Raw genomic sequence first — 19,185 nt, 5'->3', positions numbered from 1 at the left:
TGGATTTTAAAACATCCTTGATTACACAGATTTTTGGAATGGAGGACAGATTAATCTTCCTGTGATATGTAGATCAAAAACTGTATAGGCAGCCAGTGGGCTCTTCTTGAACACCTACAGCCGTTCTTTCAAAAATGATAGAAATGGATATTGTGAAGTAAATAATGAAGGTGGCATAGTGAATTCCTGCTGGCAGAGAGTTAAATTATTCATTTTGTTAGTTTAGCTAACATGGTTCATGCTGCGTGGGATTTGAGCGCTATGTCAATGACTAATATTGCATAATTAAAAAGCCTCAGTTCCTTGGGCTTAGAATGTAGCTGAAATTTAGAAATGGTTGTTAACATCGTGGAAATACAGTTTTATTTGTGTAAGTAGATGCTGTTTACCTAGCCATTTTGAAGTTTTGACTTTATGAAACATTTGTGTAGCACGTAGGCATATGCGGAAGATGTTTTTAACGATAGTTAATCTTGCAGTTCCTTCCCCTTGCTTTGCGTCCCACCCCACGGTGTTTTTCTTCTTGAAAGGCTGCTCTGTAGTAAATGGTCCGTTTCGAAAGCCTGGTGAGCACACTCCTTCAGCATCGCACTGCTGCTTCTTCCCTTTGCTTCTCTCTTCCACATTAGGTTGCTGATTAGCGACAGGGCTTGGAAGGATTGCTACCTCTGTACTATTCAATCTGGGGGACTGCATAGGCACTGATACCTTTACAAAGCAACGCCGACGTTAGTTTATTACCTTCTCAATTTTAGCAACTCTAAAGGGAAAGAGACCTAACATAAACCTCTTTTCGTTTTTGTACGGTATAATCTTATACATAGTATTTCATAGTCAGTCAATTGGACTATTTTGTTCTATGTTTCTTCACAGAATGTAATTTTACATGCATATTTGTACCTTTGGGATAACTTTTTAGTAGTATTTTTGAAGCTCAGGACTCTGAGAATGGGGTAAAACAGAGTGGAAACACGTTCTGGGTCACCTGGTAGCCACTTGTTGCCTTGTGATGTCAATACCTATATGTGCTTTTGCAGTTGCCTTAGGGCCAGTTGGATGGAGAACATGTAACAGTGCCCTGCACAAAAGGACCACAGAAGGGTGGGCTTCGTTAGGGGAAAGAAGAAAGACGAGACATGTACATCAATGTTTGAATCAGAACATGGAGCATTTTACTTTGAGGGTCTGTTTTGGTTCACATAATCAAGATGTAGCATAGTAACTAGCTATTTGGTTTTTTCACCATAAATCTAGAATACACCTTCCACCTTATGTTTTCCTGTGTGATTTTGAGTAATCTATTGAACTTCTCTCAGCTGTGGTTTCTTTAGCTCTGAATGGGGAATAGCAACTACTATGTGGGATTTTTGTGAGGAGTAAATGAAATAACATACATAAAACACCTGTTAAAATACCTGGCACAAGGAGGTACTTCACAAATGGTAGCTATTATAATATCATTGGTAGTGGAATATTATGCATAATTTTTAGTTAAAATGGTATAATTTGTATGTTAAAATTGTTAATACTAAAAATAACCAAATGAATGGGTGAAAAAATGAAGGAGCACATAGGCCTTTTGTTAGAATGAGTTGGAATTGCGTGTTATTGTAGACACCTTAAGAGCAAAGCCTAGGTTTTACGCTCTGTCTCCTGCCGGCCGATTCCACAGCTTCACACTATGGCCTGTACATTAGATTCACAAAAAGTGCTTTTAAATGCACTTCAATTTCAGGTTACTTCATTTGTTTGTTTTTGTCTTGGATGTGGATTCTGAATGGTAATTTTTCTTGAAGTATGTCTATGATTTCACTTTTGAGTCAAAGATGGAAAATACCAAGTGAGGATACAGCATAGTGCCTATAACTAACAATATTGTATTATAGGCTTAAATTTTAGGAGGGTGGACTATATATTAAGTGGTCTTAAGGGGGCGGAAGGAAACTCTGGGAGGTGATGGACTTGTTAATGGCCTTGATGGTAGTGAATGGCTTCATGGGTGTTTACTTATTCCTAGACTCATCAAGATGTGTAAGTATGTGCAGCTTTCTGTATGTCAATCATACCTCAATAAAATGGTTTTAAAAAAGAAAATACCAAGTAAGGAAATGAACAGGAGTTATCTTAAAATGACAGTAAAGAAAATCCTACCAAATTTCACATTTTTTTTCCTCTTTCTATACATGTTTCTACCATTTTGAGGTGAAAATTAAAATCTAGTATACTGCCTAGTATGGCTTTCAAATCAATGTATTTGTGTTTGAATTTTTTTAGCGTGATTTCATAGGGAATACTAGAAATAAAACATCTGTCAAGGAATGAATTTTTTTGCAGATAAGTAGTGTCAGAGAGGCACGAAATTGATTGCTGTGATCTAAGGAGAATGCGCTGTGGAGCAGGCGTGGTGGGTGCTCATGTTGTCTGTTGGTCTCTCTGTGTATGCCAAGGTGACTTTCAACAGAGAGATGAGCTTGGTCTAAGGGATAAGGCCCCTTCAACTCTTGATATTTCTTTTGAGGTTGTAAGGAGTTGAGGTAAAAAATATAGGGCCATCTTTATTCAGAAGTAAGACTGTTGGAAATCGTTTTCTAAGGCCTATGTTTAACTAGCTAATAATAACAATTGTGGTTGTGTTCAATGATACAAAATTTGATTCTTAAGAGACGATTTATCCTTTTGCTGGACTGGGTTTTAAACAGTTTTTGAGAATAAAATTGGTTTTGCAGCATATATTCCTTTGGAGAGGGGTGGTTGTGTTTTCTCATAGAACTTCATTAGACTCCTAGCTTTCAAAAACGGGTATCACTCTTCCCTCAGATTGGCTGACCTTTACAGTAATTGGCGGTGTCCCTTTTCGCTAACATTATAGAATAGGTGCTGGCCATGAAGTTTAATCTTGAACTTACTTCTGTGTAATGTTTACTCAAAGCTGTGCTCTGAAATATAGGCAATCCATCTGTTTCTTGATTGTCTAAGACCTGCCTTTTCATTATGTTTGATGATTGTTAGTGAGCTGCAAAACTGGACCATGTTGTTCTGTCTGTCTATATCAAATTTCTCTTATTTGATTGTTTTGGTGTTCAGTTTTCATCCTATGTATATAGAAAGACCTTGTATAGTACTTGCAGTGAGTGGGGGAGGGGGCTATGTGAAACCTCAAGGTTTCTTTTTAGAAAAATGTAGCCTATAGTGAAAAGATGGTACGAGGAAATTATTTCCGTAAGAACTAATGTACAGTGCCCCAGGTTGCCCTATCTTGAACTTTTTACTTATTAACTCTGCCCTAAAATTCTTTAACCCTTTAATGTTAAAACATTAAGATGAAACAGACATTTTAAAAATGGAGAGGATTCTAGGGGGTTGGAGGCTTGAAGCATCTCTGCACCTTCTGCTATCAGTTTCAGTCTCGCCACTAGCTCTGTTTCTCAGAAGCACATCTGACGATGGATGTGAGCCATTGGGCTAGTTCTGGCAAAGTGCAGGGATCAACAGAGTTGGCCCGTTGGCCCCAGTCTCTGTGACTGTTCCTGAGAGAATCTTTTGGTTTCATGTCCCCGTCAAGTGGTTTGGGTGGGTGAGGGATGGGGAGAGACTTTCTCCAGGTTTTCTTAACAGGGGGCTGCAAACTCATCAGCTGGTGGCATACCACTGGGCCTCAGCAGCAGAGGCTGCCTCATCCCCCACCACTTAGTGGATCCTTCCACCTAAGGCAGCCCAACAGTGGGACCTGAGCTCTGGTGCGTAGGCAGATGAAAAAGAAGGGGTCATCTATAGGACACAGTAGGCAGAGAGAAAGAGACAAATGAGAGCTTAGAAGAGGTGTATCTTGGAAGAACTCTTGGAATAGTTCAGTGGCGCTTTGATGTTTGTGGCTTTGACAACGATTGCTACTTGATTTTAATACACCCTCAATTTTAAGTTGCATTTTGATATCATAGATAGTGAAGAGCGGAGGAAAGTAACTTCATGCATGTTATATTTGATGAATTAGACCAAAATTCTAGAAGGAGATAAAGGGAAGAGTTTGAGAGGAGGTGATAATTATATGATATAAAACATTTCACTGAGCTGAAGAAAAACTGGAGTCTGCAAATTGAAAGGACTCTTTATTCTAGGAGGCACTGAGGAGAAAACATGCATACCTAGTCATAGACTGCTAAAATTTCAAAACTCTAAGGGTAAAGAGAAAGCGTTATGAGCTTCCAGAGAGAAAGAACACTAATTTATAAAGGAAATGGGATCAGCCTGGGTTTAGGCTTTTCTTCTGCCAGAGTGGAAGCTAGAAGATGGAATGACACCTAAAAGGACTGCAAGCCCAGAATTCTCTGTTGAGCTCTCACTCAGCTGTTAGGGTGAAAAAGAGGACCATGGATATGCAAGGGTTCAGAAAATTTATTAATTTTAACTCTAGCAGACAGAGTCCATTAAGGAGATCAAACACACCAGTTATTTTCTAGAGAGAATTTAATGTAAGAATTGTTAATGAGGCATTTAAGAGCTGAAAAGGCAAAAACAAACAAAAAAAGTAACTCTAAAGCAGTACTGTTTAACAGAAATATTATGTGAACCATCATTGTAGTTAATTTTCTACTAGTTCTATCACAAGTAAAAAAGGTAGAAATAATTCTATTTTTTCTCAGTATATCTAAAATCATAACATATAATGAGTATAAAGTTTATTTTCATAGCAAGTGTTCAAAATCCAGTGTTTATTTTATGATTAAGCAAGTCTTGGATTGGACTAGCCACTTTTCTGGGCTCAGTAGCCGCATGTGGCTAATGGGGACTGTATTGGACATTGCAGCTCCAAGGTATCTCAGATGTAGCACTGGGGGAGCAATGGGAAGAGGTAGTTGTTAAAACATTAAAGCTTGGAGGAGAGGCTCTGTGGGATGTAGCTCAGACCTCCGAGGAAGGGGCATTTCCTAGCTGGTAGATTGCTGTCTCTGAACTCTTAGGAGAGAGACCTGTGGTTCTGGGACTGAGATTTTCAAGAGTGTGCCAGTAGGTAGGGTCAATGTTTCCAGAATGGGGTGCACTGAGGCTGATTTTGCAAGCAGACTCAGCGCGAACAAAGTGCAGACTCGACTCAACTGCTGCTGCTGCAGGAGCAAGTGCTGCTGCTGCTGGGAAGCAGTGAGGCCCGAGTGACGCGATAGGAAGCAAACGGGAAACAGTTCCTTGTTCTTCCACCAGCCTTGCAGTTTCCCTCTGGCTTCCCTTGTTGGGTCCTAGTAGGGCCCCAGTTATGTAGCAGAAATGTGTTTAGAGACCTTGCCCTCCCCGCCAGCCCCAACATCATGAAGCAGAGAGCAGAAGAGGGCTGAGAAGCTGAGAGTCATAGCCAAATGTTGAACACAGTAGTCCATCTTAGGATAATACTTAAAAAATAATTCTAACCAAATTAATTACAACAGAGACGTCCATGTAGGGGAAGATGAAGAGGAGGGGAAGCACCCCTGAACCCCTGAGGATCAGTCTTTGCCTTGTGTACGTGAAAGATAGACTGGGATTGTCTCATAAAGTGCTAATAAAGATTCTCGAAATTGAAGAAAAATTTTTGAGGAAAAAAAAAAAACTAAGAGCTTTATGAGTTTCAAAGCACTGAACTCTTAGCTCAGAACTGGGCTGGGGGAAAGTCAAAGTATTCAAATGATTTCATCTTACTGGGTTTGCAGGAGTAGTGTTTGAGGAAAACTTATAACTGTGTTTTTAAACGATAGTAGAGAAAAGAGTATGAAATTTTTTTTGTGAGAGTTAGGGGGAGGGTATGGTAACTTGATACAACCAGGAAAATGAGGAAAAGGAAAAAAGTAAAATTAGTATTAAACATGATATAAAATGGAAGAAATAAATATATCAGTTATACTGTTAATAATTGTGACTGAGCACAATTACCTATTTAAACATCAAGGCCACCACATGCATAATAAGAGCTATGTATTTATGTGAAATGCAGTTAAAACAAAGTAATTTGTTTTAACCTTAATAAAGGTTAAAAATTAATGGATTGGCAAAGTTGTGCCAAACAGAAAGAAACACGAAAAAAGGTACAATCAAAGGTTATAAACACTAAACAGAATAAAGAAACAAATCATGTAATAACAAGCACAGTTTATAAAGACAGCAGCCATTAACCTTTATGCATCAATCAAATTAGCAGCTCAATGTATGAATCAAAAATGATTAGAAATTCAAAGTTCAGTTGATTTACAAAAATAATAAGGGTCTTAGCATAATTATTTTTTCCTTGAAAATGTTTACTCTGGCTTCGTGGAGAAGCATGCTAAGCTTTAACATTTAGCACATCTAGTATAAAAAGAGACAGAGTGGGTTAGGTTGTGTGCGTGTGTGTGTGTGTATGTGTGTGTCTGCGTAGGGGAGCAGAAAGGCCATTCACATCCACCTCTCTCAGCCCCACATCTGAGAAGCTAAATGCAGGTACAGGGTGAGAGGTTGCAGTTTGGTTCAAGCTGGAAGGTCTTTTGAAATCAGAAAGAAGAGGAGAATTATTGATTGTTTTCCTCCATAGGGCTTACAATGGTAATGTCATCTCTTTGTCTGGCCTAAGGTTTCCCTAGCCTTATCAATGAACATAATTTCAAAATTCGAGTCCTGGCAAAAATGTGTCCCTTATGAAAAAGAAATGTAAGTGCAAAACAATATAAAAGACTTGATGTATATTTTGTCTACGTAAGTGTACTGAGATTCTTACATTATTTCATAGCTTACGGTCCTCTTTATGAGACTCAACCCGTGTCTCTCAGGTCATGGAACCAGGATTATTGTCCTAGTTTCTGTTTTCAGGACGAAGCCATTTCACATTGTCATCTGTCCAGGGCTCAAGCTGCCCATCTTGGATGGGGCCGCTGCTTGCAGGAGGAGTTGATAGTTTGCCTAGCAGGGCTCATGAAAGGGATTTGCCCGGGGATGTCTGTGTTTGACCTCAGTTCCTTTTTCTTCCAACTGACTTCACGATTGTCTATCTCCAGCATCTTAGTAAATACACAGCAGCAGTGCCCATTCCAGTGAAGGATGCTACAGGGGAGGATCCTTGAGGAGGGGTATAAATACTTTCTAAACAATAGTAACAGGTCATGCATGACCCTCACATAACTTCTGTGAAACAGGTTATTTATTTATTTATTTTTTGAGATGGAGTTTTGCTTTTGTCGCCCAGGCTGGAGTGCAACGGTGTGATCTTGGCTCACTGCAACCTCCACCTCCCGGGTTCAAGAGATTCTCCTGCCTCAACCTCTCCAGTAGCTGGGATTACAGGCACCTGCCACCACACCAGGATAATTTTTGTATTTTTAGTATAGTGGGAGTTCACCACGTTGGCCATTAAGCCCTGCTGATAAGACACGGTTTAATGGTGGTGTCTTTACCTCCCCATTCCCACCATTATTCACCCGTATATTGAATATTATGACGTTTGATGTGTACTTTGAGGTAAAAAGCTGATGGTCTCAGTTTAAGATGCCTCTAAATATTCAGTTCAAGTTAGACAAAGAAGTGGCTATAGGTCATTTCAGTAGAGGAAGACTAGGATGCTTTGTGGTGTTGTGTAATTTCCTCTTAGGTAGTTTTGATTGTGAATTTCTGAGAGAGAGTGGGTGCAGGAGCCATGGATATAGTAACATTAACTTATGAACTAAAATCAGAATACTTTTCAAATATAAATGTATTTTTCAGTACAGTAGGAGAAAATATTTAAGAAGGTTGAAGAGCATCTGGGACAGGTGGTACTTGTTCCCAAATGAGAACTGAAATAGGGACTTTAGGTATAAAGTAATGTACAATGTGTAAATGGGAGGCAATCATCTGGAAGGGGGAGATGAAAGCTATTTAGGATTATGTCTGTAGGTAATCCATAATTATAGTCCTGGGCTTTCAGTTATGGGTTGAGTTTTTTTTTTTCCTCTTGCATCATTTTGAAGCTATGCAGACATATTTTCAGATAGTGACAAAATTTTATTGTGAATTAAAATAAAATCACCTTTTCTATGTTCCTGTGGAAAGGAAGGAAACCTTGACTTAAATTCTGAGTGCCATTTTCAATGGTATTTACACAGAAATGTAGATGACCAAAATAAATGTCCTCTTGGTTTTGTTCAGAACCAGGACTTAATGATGGTTAAATACAGTCCTCCCTTAATATGCAGGGAGGATTGGTTCCAGGATCCCTAAGGACTCTAAAACCCTCAGATGCTCAAGGACCTTATATAAAATAGTATAGTACTTGCATATAATTGGTGCACTTCCTCCCATATACTTTACATCATCTCTAGATGTACTTACAATACAATGTAAGCACTATGTAAATAGTTGTTAGACTGTATATTAAAAAATTGTATTATTATTTTTTATTTTCTTGCTTTTTTTTTTAGAGATAGGGTCTCATTCTGTTGCTCAGACTGGAGTGCAGTGGTGTGATCATAGCTCAGTGCAGCCTCCAGCTCCTGCAGTCAAGCGATTCTCCTGCTGTAGCCTCACTAGTAGCTGGGACTTACATGCAGTTGCCACCACACCTGACTGATTAAATAAAAATTTTCTTAGAGATGGGGGCTCACTGTGTTGCCCAGGCTGGTTCTGAACTCCTGGCTTCAAGTGATCCTCCCACCTCATCCTCCTGAGTAACTGGGATTACAGGCGTGAGCCACCGAGCCTGGCTTTTATTATTTTTTTTTCCCTAAATATTTTTGATTCCCAATTGGTTAAATCTGTGGATGAGGAACCCATTTTATTTAATGTATTGCTAAATTACCATTATGTAAAATATATATTGCTAAATAATCATTAAATAAAGAGTACCTATGTTCCATGATATTTATAAAAATATGCCCACATTCTGTATTCATTCTTTCAAAATATATTTTGAATGCTTACCAAGTGCCAGGTATTATTTTGTGTGGGGATTACAGTGGTACGTAAGAGAAAGTTCTACCCCCATGCCACTTATTTTAATGGATTTTAATGGTATCTCTATATTTGTGTGTGTGTGTGTGTGTGTGTGTGCGCGCGCACGTGTGGGTGTGGGTGTGGGTGTTTTCTGTAAGAATGCAGGCTCTGAACTTGGCTGAGTTTCATTCTGGCTATACCTCTCACTGGTTTTATTTTGGGTCAATTTGACTTTGAGTAAGTTTCTTATAACCCTTGAATGATGTGAGTGTTAGGAACACTGATCCCTTGTGCAGTTGAAAATCTGTATATAACTTTTGGCTCCCTAAAAACTGAAATGCTAATAGTCATCTATTGACCGGAAGCCTTACCAATAGCAGAGTAGATTAACACATATTTTGTATGTTATATGTATTACAAACTGTATTCTTATGATAAAGTAAGCTAGAGAATAGAAAATGTTAGTAAGAAAATCATAAGCAAGAAAAATATATTATTTTTAAGCAAGAAAAAATATATCTATTATTTATTAAGTATAAGTAGATAATCATAAAGGTCTTCATCCTCCTTGTCTTCAGGTTGGATAGGCGGAGGGAGAGGAAGGTTGGCTAGTCTTGCTGTCTCTGGTGGTAGAGGCAGAAAAGATGAAAGGACAGGCAGGCATATTATGGAAATGCCTTATAATTTCTGTCTGATTTTTTTTTGGCTTTTTCTGGTTTCTCTAAAAATGTTTCTACGTGGTACCAATTCTCCTCCCACTGTTTGCTTTAGTTTCAGTGACTATATTTTAGAAGGGTTCCTGTCATAAAAGAAGTCATTTGTAGTCTTGGATAATCTGAACCCTTCTGCCAGGTTGTCTCATGTCAGTTGTGTTCTGGCACTGCTGCTTCTACATCTTCTCATCGTCTGGCGGTGTTTCGAAAACACTCATCTCCATCATGTCGTCCATCTTCTGTTAATTGCTCTGGTGTGGTGTCTGTTAGTTCTGGAATTTCTCCAAGGTCCATCTTGAAACCCTTCATCCCCCACCTTTTTTTGGTTATATTCACAATCTCTTTCATGATTTCCCTGGCTGGCTCTGTTGTAAATCATGTACAATATCTGGACACAGTTTCCTCTGGTAGGAATTTGTTGTTTTGGGCTTGATGACTTTCACGGCTTTTTCTGGAACAACATTGGCGTCTTCAGTGATGTAATTCTTTCAGACTTCATGATGTTTTCTCTGTCTGGGTTCTCTTACATAGCGTTGACAGTCCTTTTCATAGATTATCATGTCTGATGAAGAAAGGTCCTTATGACCCCCTAATCTACAGGCTGATATAAAAACATTCTGTTTGCGGGTAAGTCACCACTTTGATGTGTTCAGTATTGAACGCATGGGGTTCTGGGTGGCTAGAGGCTTCATCCAATATCAAAAGAACTTTAAAGGGTAGTCCTTTACTGGCAAAGTATTTTCTGATTTCAGAAAAAATCATCGATGATAAATCATCAGTGGAACCTATCCAGAAAATAGGTTTCTATTGTGAGGATCTTCTTGCACAACCAAAAGATTGGCAGCTGGTGTTTGTCTTTTCCTTTCAAGGCTCAGGGGTTAGCATCTCTATAGATAAGGACAATCGTGCCATAAACTCAACTGCATTTGCACAAAACTAATAGAGATAGCCTATCCCTTCCTGTCTTAAATCTTGGTACTTGCTTCTCTTCTTTACTCATATATGTCTTTTGTGCCATTTATTTTCTAGAATATGGCACTTTTGTCTGCATTAAAAATCTGTTCAGGCAGTTATCCTTTCTTAATGATTTTTAATGGCATCTGGGAACTGGTTTGCTGTTTCTTGGTCAGCTGCTTCTCCTATTATCTCCTATTTTCTTGACATTTTAAAGTAAAACCTCTTTCTCAAATTATCAAACCATCCTTTGCTGGTATTAAATTCGCCTTTAAGCTGTCGCATAATGGAGACTTGACTTTTCCTCAAATCTCATTAGAGTCTATAGGGTAAGCCTTTCTTAGCAATCCAGCACTCACATAAAAGTTGCATTTTCAATACAAGATTAAAAGATATTTCTCAAAACATGCATGGTTTTTGCGCCTGCTGGCATAGCCACATTGAAGGCTTTGCGAATTTTCTTTTCTTTTTCTACCACAGTCCTTATGCTGGATTCACTTATCTCAAAATGGCAGGAAACTGCAGCTGCAGACCTCAATCTATGGTACTTATCAAGCAATTCAACTTTTTTTTTTTCTCCTGTAATGTCTTGACTTTTCTCTGCTTCTTGGGAGCACTTCTAGCATCACTGGTGACACTTTGTATGGGTCCCATGATGTGATGCAAAGTTATGGTATTGCAATAAACACAATGAAAAAGACATGAGAACCTCAAGAGATCACTTTTTACTGCAGCCTGCAATTTACTGGAGAGACTAACTGCTCACTCGGAGATGATTAGCATCACATAGTGTGTTAAGCAGATACTCTAACTCCTGAGCTCACTACAATAGCAACAGGAGGTCCCTACTGAATTATAGCAATACAGTATGTACTATAGTTAATTTTATGCAGTTATGACTTAATACTGCATCTTTACGTCTGTTTACATTTCCCTTCACTGCAGATGGTGCCATGTACAGTCTGTTTGTGTGCATACATTTTGATAAATTTTAACTTTTTGTTTGAGATAGAGTCTCGCTCTGTCACCCAGGCTGGAGGGTGCAATGGCGTGATCTCAGCTCACTGCAACCTCTGCCTCCGGGGTTCAAGCAGTTCTCCTTGCCTCAGCCCCCCGAGTAGCTCGGATTACAGGCGCTGCCACCACGCCTGGCTAATTTTTTGTATTTTTAGTAGAGACGGGGTTTCGCCATGTTGGCCAGGCTGGTCTTGAACTCCGACCTCAGGTGATCCACCTGCCTCGGCCTCCCAAATTGCTGGGATTACAGACATGAACCACCGTGCCTGGCCAATTTCAACTTTTTAATAATAGATTTGTGTGTATTTTATGATAGAGAATGATAAAACTGACCAGAATTAACATATTTTATGCATTCATGACATACTTTAAAATTTTATTTATATTTATAGATAGGTGGTTCATCTGTGAGTTTTATCAAATTGCTACAAATCTTCAAAAAATTTTCAATATACTTATTGAAAAAAATGCACATACGTGGTTCTACACAGTCTAAACCTGTGTTATTGAAGGTTCAGCTGTACTTATAAGTTCTGTAAGCCTCAATTTTGCATAATTTCTCTGTGCCTCAGCTTTTCATCTGAAATATAATTGATTTAATAGGGTTGTTGTGAGGATTAAATGAGTGACACGTGTCAAATGCTTACATTTGTACCTGGCACAAGTAAGCATAATAAATGCTAATTCTTTTTCTGTCACACATGCAGATATTATATATGAATTTAGGCTAGGTGTGGTGGCTTTTACCTGTAATTCTAGCACTCTGGGAGGCTGAGGTGGGCAGATCACCTGAGGTCAGGAGTTCAAGACCAGCCTGGCCAACATGGTGAAACCTTGTCTCTACTAAAAATATGAAAATTAGCCAGGCATGGTGGCATATGCCTGTAATCCCAGCTACTCGGGAGACTGAGGCAGGAGAATCGCTTGAATCCCGGAGATGGTGGTTGCTGTGAGCCACGATCACACCACTGCACCACTGCACTGTAGCCTGGGCAACAGAGTGAGACTCCGTCTCAAAAAAAAAAAAAAAAAAAAAAAAAAAGAAAAAAGAAAATTTAAGATGGCCATATTCATGTGTATGTATTTATTTTAGATTTTCAGTCCACATATATTTTCTTCCAGGATTTGAAACAATTTGAGCTGAGAAGTGTTAAGCGTCTCTATTCCCTTATTTATGTCAAGCCTTACTAATCAAAAGCTGTGTATTTGTTTTGTCATGATTTTTAGTAGTCTAATAATTACTTCATTGAATTACCCAGCTCAGCTCTTCTGTTTAAAAATAGATGGTAAACAGTATTTTGAATGCTAGTTCACCAGGTTCTGACAAAATATGATGCATGAAAATAAAATTCATCATTAGCATTAAAATGACCTTTGAGGTTGTAGTCACTCATTTTTCTCTTTCAGTGTTTGAAACAGTCTTTCTGCGTCAGGTGCATTGCAGTATCTCCTAGATACTGCCTGTGTATAATGGTCATGGTTCAACTTTAGATAAGTCATTTAGTCAAATCACTTTTATCTCTAGCAATCTCCATTTCCCATTTATTCTTTCCCATTATCTGAAGTTCTTATCAACTTTCTCTCCATAGTATAATGGCCTTATATATTAAATTATAAAGTAATTTTCTAAGCTAGAATTGTATAGAATTACTTATGTGTCAGCCTATATGAAGATAAGTCTAAGTATTTGTGGATGGCTAAATGAGCAGTATCTAAATTCAGAAAAACATTTAGGGCCATTGAAAGCCAAACCAGTTTGGGAAAGGGGTGGTAATAATTTAGACTCTGGCAAACTCTGACTTAGTGTAGTATAAACAAATTTTGAAAGAGCTTATTTTAAAATAACCGTGAATAATGTGAGATTTAAAACTGTCCTTACATGACCACAAAGGTGAGTAATATAATGGAAACTAATTCCTATAGGAAAGTTCACTCTTTAGGAGGTTGAAGAAGCTTGGCTTTGGAAGTCAGATCAGCATCTTTCACGCCTCTGTTGTACTTCTCAGTTTTTCTCATGTTAAAAATGGAGATAGTAGCTGGTGTGGTGGCTTGTGCTTGTAATCTCAGCACTTTGGGAGGCTGAGGTGGGTGAATCACTTGAGCCCAGTTCAAGGCCAGCCTGGACAACATGCTAAAACCTCGTCTCTATAAAAAAAACCCCAAAATCAGCTAGGCTTGGTGGCATGCACCTGTGGTCCCAACTGCTTGGGGGGCTTAAGGCAGGAGGATTGCTTGAGCCTGGGAGGCAGAGGTTGCAGTGAGCTGAGATCATGCCACTGTGCTCCAGCCTGGGCACCAGAGCATGGCCGTGTTTAAAAAACAAAAAACAAAAAAACTAGAGCAAGTAATGCCTCCCTTATGGAGGTGAATGAAGTTCAATATGTTAATGCCCTGCTAAAGTTATCTTTAAAATTCTCTTTCTACTTTCTTAAAAACTTGAGTTTCTTTGGAGTAAAGTCAAACTGGCTAGTTTTTACCCTGGGACTGAAATATAGAGAACTAGATTTTATACCAGCTGTCCATGAAAGTTGAATATTTTATAAGTAGTTTATTTTTTTCCCATTTAAAAGGACGTGTAATAATATTCATGATAGGAGATTTGGCTGGCTTTTAGGAATTCATTTTGCTGGTGTACCTTAAGTCCCTCGCCTGATTGACAATATACTGAGGAAAAGAGCTAAGTTGCCGGGGCTTGAGGTCTAAGGGCAGCACTGACTGGTATTTGTTTCATTAAGCTTAGGCAAGCTATCCAATTACTTAATGCAAACAAGAAAAGTTTACACTAAACTCCTACTTCTTTGCTTGAAACTCTAGAGAATTTAAATGAGGAGAGATATGTATTTAAAAGAAAGAAATTTACATGAAACTTAAATCAGGGGCTTAATGTAGAATATATTAGAGTAGGAGATCTAAAATATTAAGTGGGAAATGCCAATAAATAAAAAAGGAATGTATTCTCTAAGATACTTGGCCTGTTTAGTTTTGTTTTGAGATAATTCTTAAATCTTTGGAAACCCAAGTTAATAATGAGAGACTTACTTTATCTCCTGCCTTTACATATAAAGTCCTGCCTTCCCTTGGTCAGTGAGAGCCTCGGCCTTCTCTCCTTAGTGAAGTGTTTCCAGAACAACATGGCCTCTGGTGTTATAGCTCCACTGTCTGGGCAGCAGTATTCAGAGAGGCCCAGATGGCACGACCGTCTCATTTGGTTCAAAAAGAGAAACGTTGGTTGACAACTCATCCACCTTTCGCAGACGGCCATTGAATAGTATAGCTCCATGCGATATAAAACCAAAGGGCCAGAGGGGAAGCTTTGACAAGAATTGGGGGCTTCTGAAAACATAAGCATTTTTTCTTTGCAGAATTGACAGGAACCAGTGAAGTGGGAAACTTAGAAGAAAATAATTGCCATGCAGTATTTTGGAGGGGAGAGCGGGGGAAATGGAGAATGGTACAATTTTGAAGTTTCAAATCTATTGCTTTTAATTGGGAAATGGTACAACTTAGGAGCTTCTTATCTTTGGGCACTGGACAAAACTGAACCTCAGTCAGTATACCATTGAAACTCTGTCCTCCAAAAGAATCTGAAGGCAAGTAAAATTCTTTGCAGAGGTGATTTCAAGCCTCAGAAACCCTTCTAAGGCTGTCACAGGAATCTCGCTGAAGGAAATCCTTTCTTGGTGCTTCTGGACCACTGGTGTTTCCTCTGCCTAAGACACTGTCTTCTTCCCCATGTTGCTCAGTTAATGTCCTGTAGAGCCCAAGTTAAATACCAGTCCCACCCATGCAGTGTCATAGATATCTACCTACCTTTTTTAAAATAATGCATCTGTTGTTTGTAATCGTGGCTCACGAAAGTAGGGACTGTGTCTCTTGTTCACTACTTTATTCTTAGTAACCAGAGTAGTCCCTCTCACCTACTAATTATATACTGAATAAATTTATGAATTCCAGTATGTAGTTTTTGTTGAGTACTGTAGTGAGAAATCTCAGGATTACAGTACTATATCTGCCCATCGAGTAGAAATTATAACAGTATCAACCTGAGAGATAATATAATGCCCCTCTGTTTCATTTATCCCCTGCCACCACCTTTTTCAATATTTTTTATGGAATGAGGAATAATATGTTTAAGGTATAGAGTTTTTAGAATGTTTACATGCAAGGGACCATAAGATTATATAGTAGTTCAATCTTCAAATTTTAAACCTGATGAAACTGAGGCTTATTAAATTGTACAGCTAAGTTGTTGATAGGAAATGAGAATTTGTTCAAAGTCCTACTGCCAAACTCCCTGATGACAAAAAATTTAGTTTCTTAAATAGTCACTGTATAGACCTTTAAAAAAGTTTTTAAAAATTTATAGACATTCCTTTAAAAACATTTGAGAATTTGTGCAGTTCTATTTATAAGGATGAATGAAAGTATAAGAATTTATTAAGAAAGGAAAATGATATTCTTTTTGGTCAGTTTGCACCACTGCCAATCCTTTTTCAATCCAGGTGTCAAATATAGTTAGGTGTTGATGTTGGAGGGGCTCTGGACTGCTGTGGCACCTCCTGTTGTAGGCTATTTAATGTAGCCTGGGATTATATCACAGATGTGCCACATCTAACATGGTGGCTAGGCCCTTAGAGGATACGGTTTGCCTCTCTAGTTGTTTCTTATATACCATAGCGTTCATTATATCACAGATGTGCCACATCTAACATGGTGGCTAGGCCCTTGGAGTATACAGTTTGTCTCTCTAGTTGTTTCTTATATACCATCGCCTTCTGTTCTTTTGCAGTTTGTTTTCCTTGTTTTGTTTGTGGTTGGAAATATGCCATTTATTTGTTTATTCATTCATTCATACATGCATACATCAAAAGTTTTTCTTGCGTGTTTAGTATGTGGCAGGCACTTTTATAAGTACGGGGGATATAGCAGTGAACAAAAATGGGGCAAATCCTTGTCCTTATGGAGCTATGGACAAGAGGGAAAGGAAGCAGCTTGTGAAAGGGTCAGGCTCCTGGAGTTAGTAGAGTCAATTTGTGATATTAGAAGTCCTTAGATATCATAAAAATAAAGCAAAACTTATTGGTGAAAAATTGGAAAAGATGATGGAGACGACGTTGTAGTTAGTGAATTCGGAGATTGTCTTCCTCATTTCGGAAAATCACTGCTTTCTCTGTATTCCTACCTGCGTAGTGGGTACTGTTATTATTACTGCTACTTACCTAACATTTACTGAGTGTGTACTATGTTATGGGCATTGTGCTAAGTGCCTTGTTTATATAGAACCCTGTAAGTTAGGTATTACATTATTTCATTTTACCCATGAGAATAACGGGACTCAGTGGAGGTTAAATAAAGTACTTACTCAGATAGGAAGTGTAGAGTCTTGATTTGGACCCAGAGTTTGCGTATCTGTATCAGTCATGGCAAGCTAAATATGTTTATTTTTATTATCACGTTGAAGACTTTTGTGCTCCTGTTTTGCTTCTTTTTCATTAACTTACCAAAATCCTTATGATCCTGTATTTCTTAAAGTTAAACCAGGTAGAACTCCATATATAATTAAAATCTAAGCCGTACATAAGTAAACTAAAATGGAAAAAAAAGTAGTAATTGTTAAAATAAACAGTACTTTAAAATTAGATACACCAAATGTGGTAGATACGATAATCCAGTTGTACAGAATTCATTTTATGTTCATAAACTAATAGTAGCATTTTAATAAACATTTTATATATGTTTGTAAAGTGCCTAGCACAGTGCTTAGTAGTTGATCCGTAAATGATAGTAATTTTATTATTTTATTTTAGTTTCCACCTCACATGTAAAAATAGGTAATGCTTTTTTACTTATGGGTAAGATGTCCATAAAAATGCTTTAAATACAGTGTTGTATATGATAACCTCAGCAGTTATTTGCACAATATTCTCCTGTGGACCACTTCATTTTCGATGTTCCAGGATTTATTTGAGTACAAGTGTATTTTGGTAATTAAGGGCTGTGGTCTTACACTTTAGCGTGCATCAGAATTCTGGAGGGCTTATGAAAAGACAGTTTGCTAGGCACTATCCCCAGAGTTTCTGACTCAGCAAGTGTGGGGTGGTATCCGAGAAGGGGCATTTCTGACAGACTCCCAGTTGATGCTACTGCAGCTGGTTTGTGGACTGTACTTTTAGAACTGCTGTTCTAGGGAAGTGGTGTGACTTCTAATTATTGCTGTTCTCTTACAATTACACATATCTAGTGATGTTAATGTATTGATATCATTGATATTGCTGAATTTATTGTATGGTCCTTGTGAAATAATTTAGAGAAATTTGGTTTGTATGAGTGTCATTGTGCTTATTGCTTAGGAAGTTTCCCAAAGGTTACTTTTGCATTAGAGAATTTTGAAGTACAGATTTTAATTTGTTTCTATTCCTCTTTTTTTATTCAAGACACAAAGCTACACAGCTTTGATTTTTAGGGGGAAAGAATTATAACTTTGTAATATATCTTGCAAGGTTATTTTTTTTTCTGTTATAGTTGATTTCTGAGAATTTCAGAGTATCAGGATGATGTAGCAATTTAAAAATAGTAACAAAAAATTTTATCTCTAGTTTTTTTCAAAAATCTTTTTAAAACTAAAATTTGACAGGCTAGTCTTGAGTAGAATTTGCTGCTCATGATTCACACGTGTAAAGTAGATTTCACTCAGAATTTCACTTACACCAACATAACAATTTTACTTTTCCTTTTTAAAGCATAGCTATACCTTTAGGGATATGATGGTATAGTAGGGTTATTCTCTGAAAGAAGAAAAGGCAATCAGAAAATCTTTGTCCATGAGATTAGACTGAAATCTTCAGTGATTCAGTGATTACTGAATGCCTCTATGTGCCAGGCACTATGGCAAAAATCAGTGCCAAAGTAATTTATCTTTATCATGTACAATGAGGGGTTTTAGTGGGTTGTAACTTAATATGATCTAATTGTGTGATGAGGCTACTGACAAATCTAATGCAATCCTGTGCTTCATTAATAGAACTAGTATTATGTACAGATCCAGGGAAGTAAGATTCTTCTGTCTTATTTTGCTAGAGTATGCCTGGAGGGTTAGGTTTAGTTTGGAGCTAACAGATAGACTGGAGTCATTCTAGAAGTGAGGAGCCCTGCATTTGAAAGGTGTGGTCATATTTGCATATGAGAATTGTTGGAAAATAGGGATAATATACTGAGAGGAAAGGTGTCCTCATTAGTTCCCTAATGTCTGGCTTCTCTGCTGTGATGTAACATTCACAAGGACAGTGACCCGTCCATCTTGTTTATCGCTGTGTCCTCAATGCCTAGCACAGTGCCTGGTGTGCATTCAGTAAATAGATGAGTTAAGTTTGGAGAAAGAGATGATGGTTACTTTCAAATATTTGTCATGTAGATGGCCTTTTTTTTTTTGAGACGGAGTCTCATTCTGTTGCCCAGGCTAGAATGTAGTGGCATGATCTCAGCTCACTGCATCCTCTACCTCCCAGGCTCAAGCAGTTCTCCTGCCTCAGCCTCCCAGGTAGCTGGGATTACAGGCATGCACCACCACGCCCAGCGAATTTTTGTATTTTTAGTACAGACG

The 19,185-nt window shown here is 38.2% G+C and overlaps 1 protein-coding gene across 10 annotated transcripts in view; it reads left to right on the top strand.

Annotated features, from left to right (window-relative positions):
- The window catches only part of CHCHD3 (coiled-coil-helix-coiled-coil-helix domain containing 3), a 293,654-nt gene that overhangs the window by 86,493 nt on the left and 187,976 nt on the right, over positions 1-19,185 (top strand). The gene's annotated exons all lie outside the window — the stretch shown is intronic.

Source organism: Macaca fascicularis, chromosome 3 (assembly GCF_037993035.2).
Source record: "Macaca fascicularis isolate 582-1 chromosome 3, T2T-MFA8v1.1".
NCBI classification, from domain to species: domain Eukaryota; kingdom Metazoa; phylum Chordata; class Mammalia; order Primates; family Cercopithecidae; genus Macaca; species Macaca fascicularis.
This window is presented reverse-complemented; position numbering and strand designations above follow the sequence as displayed.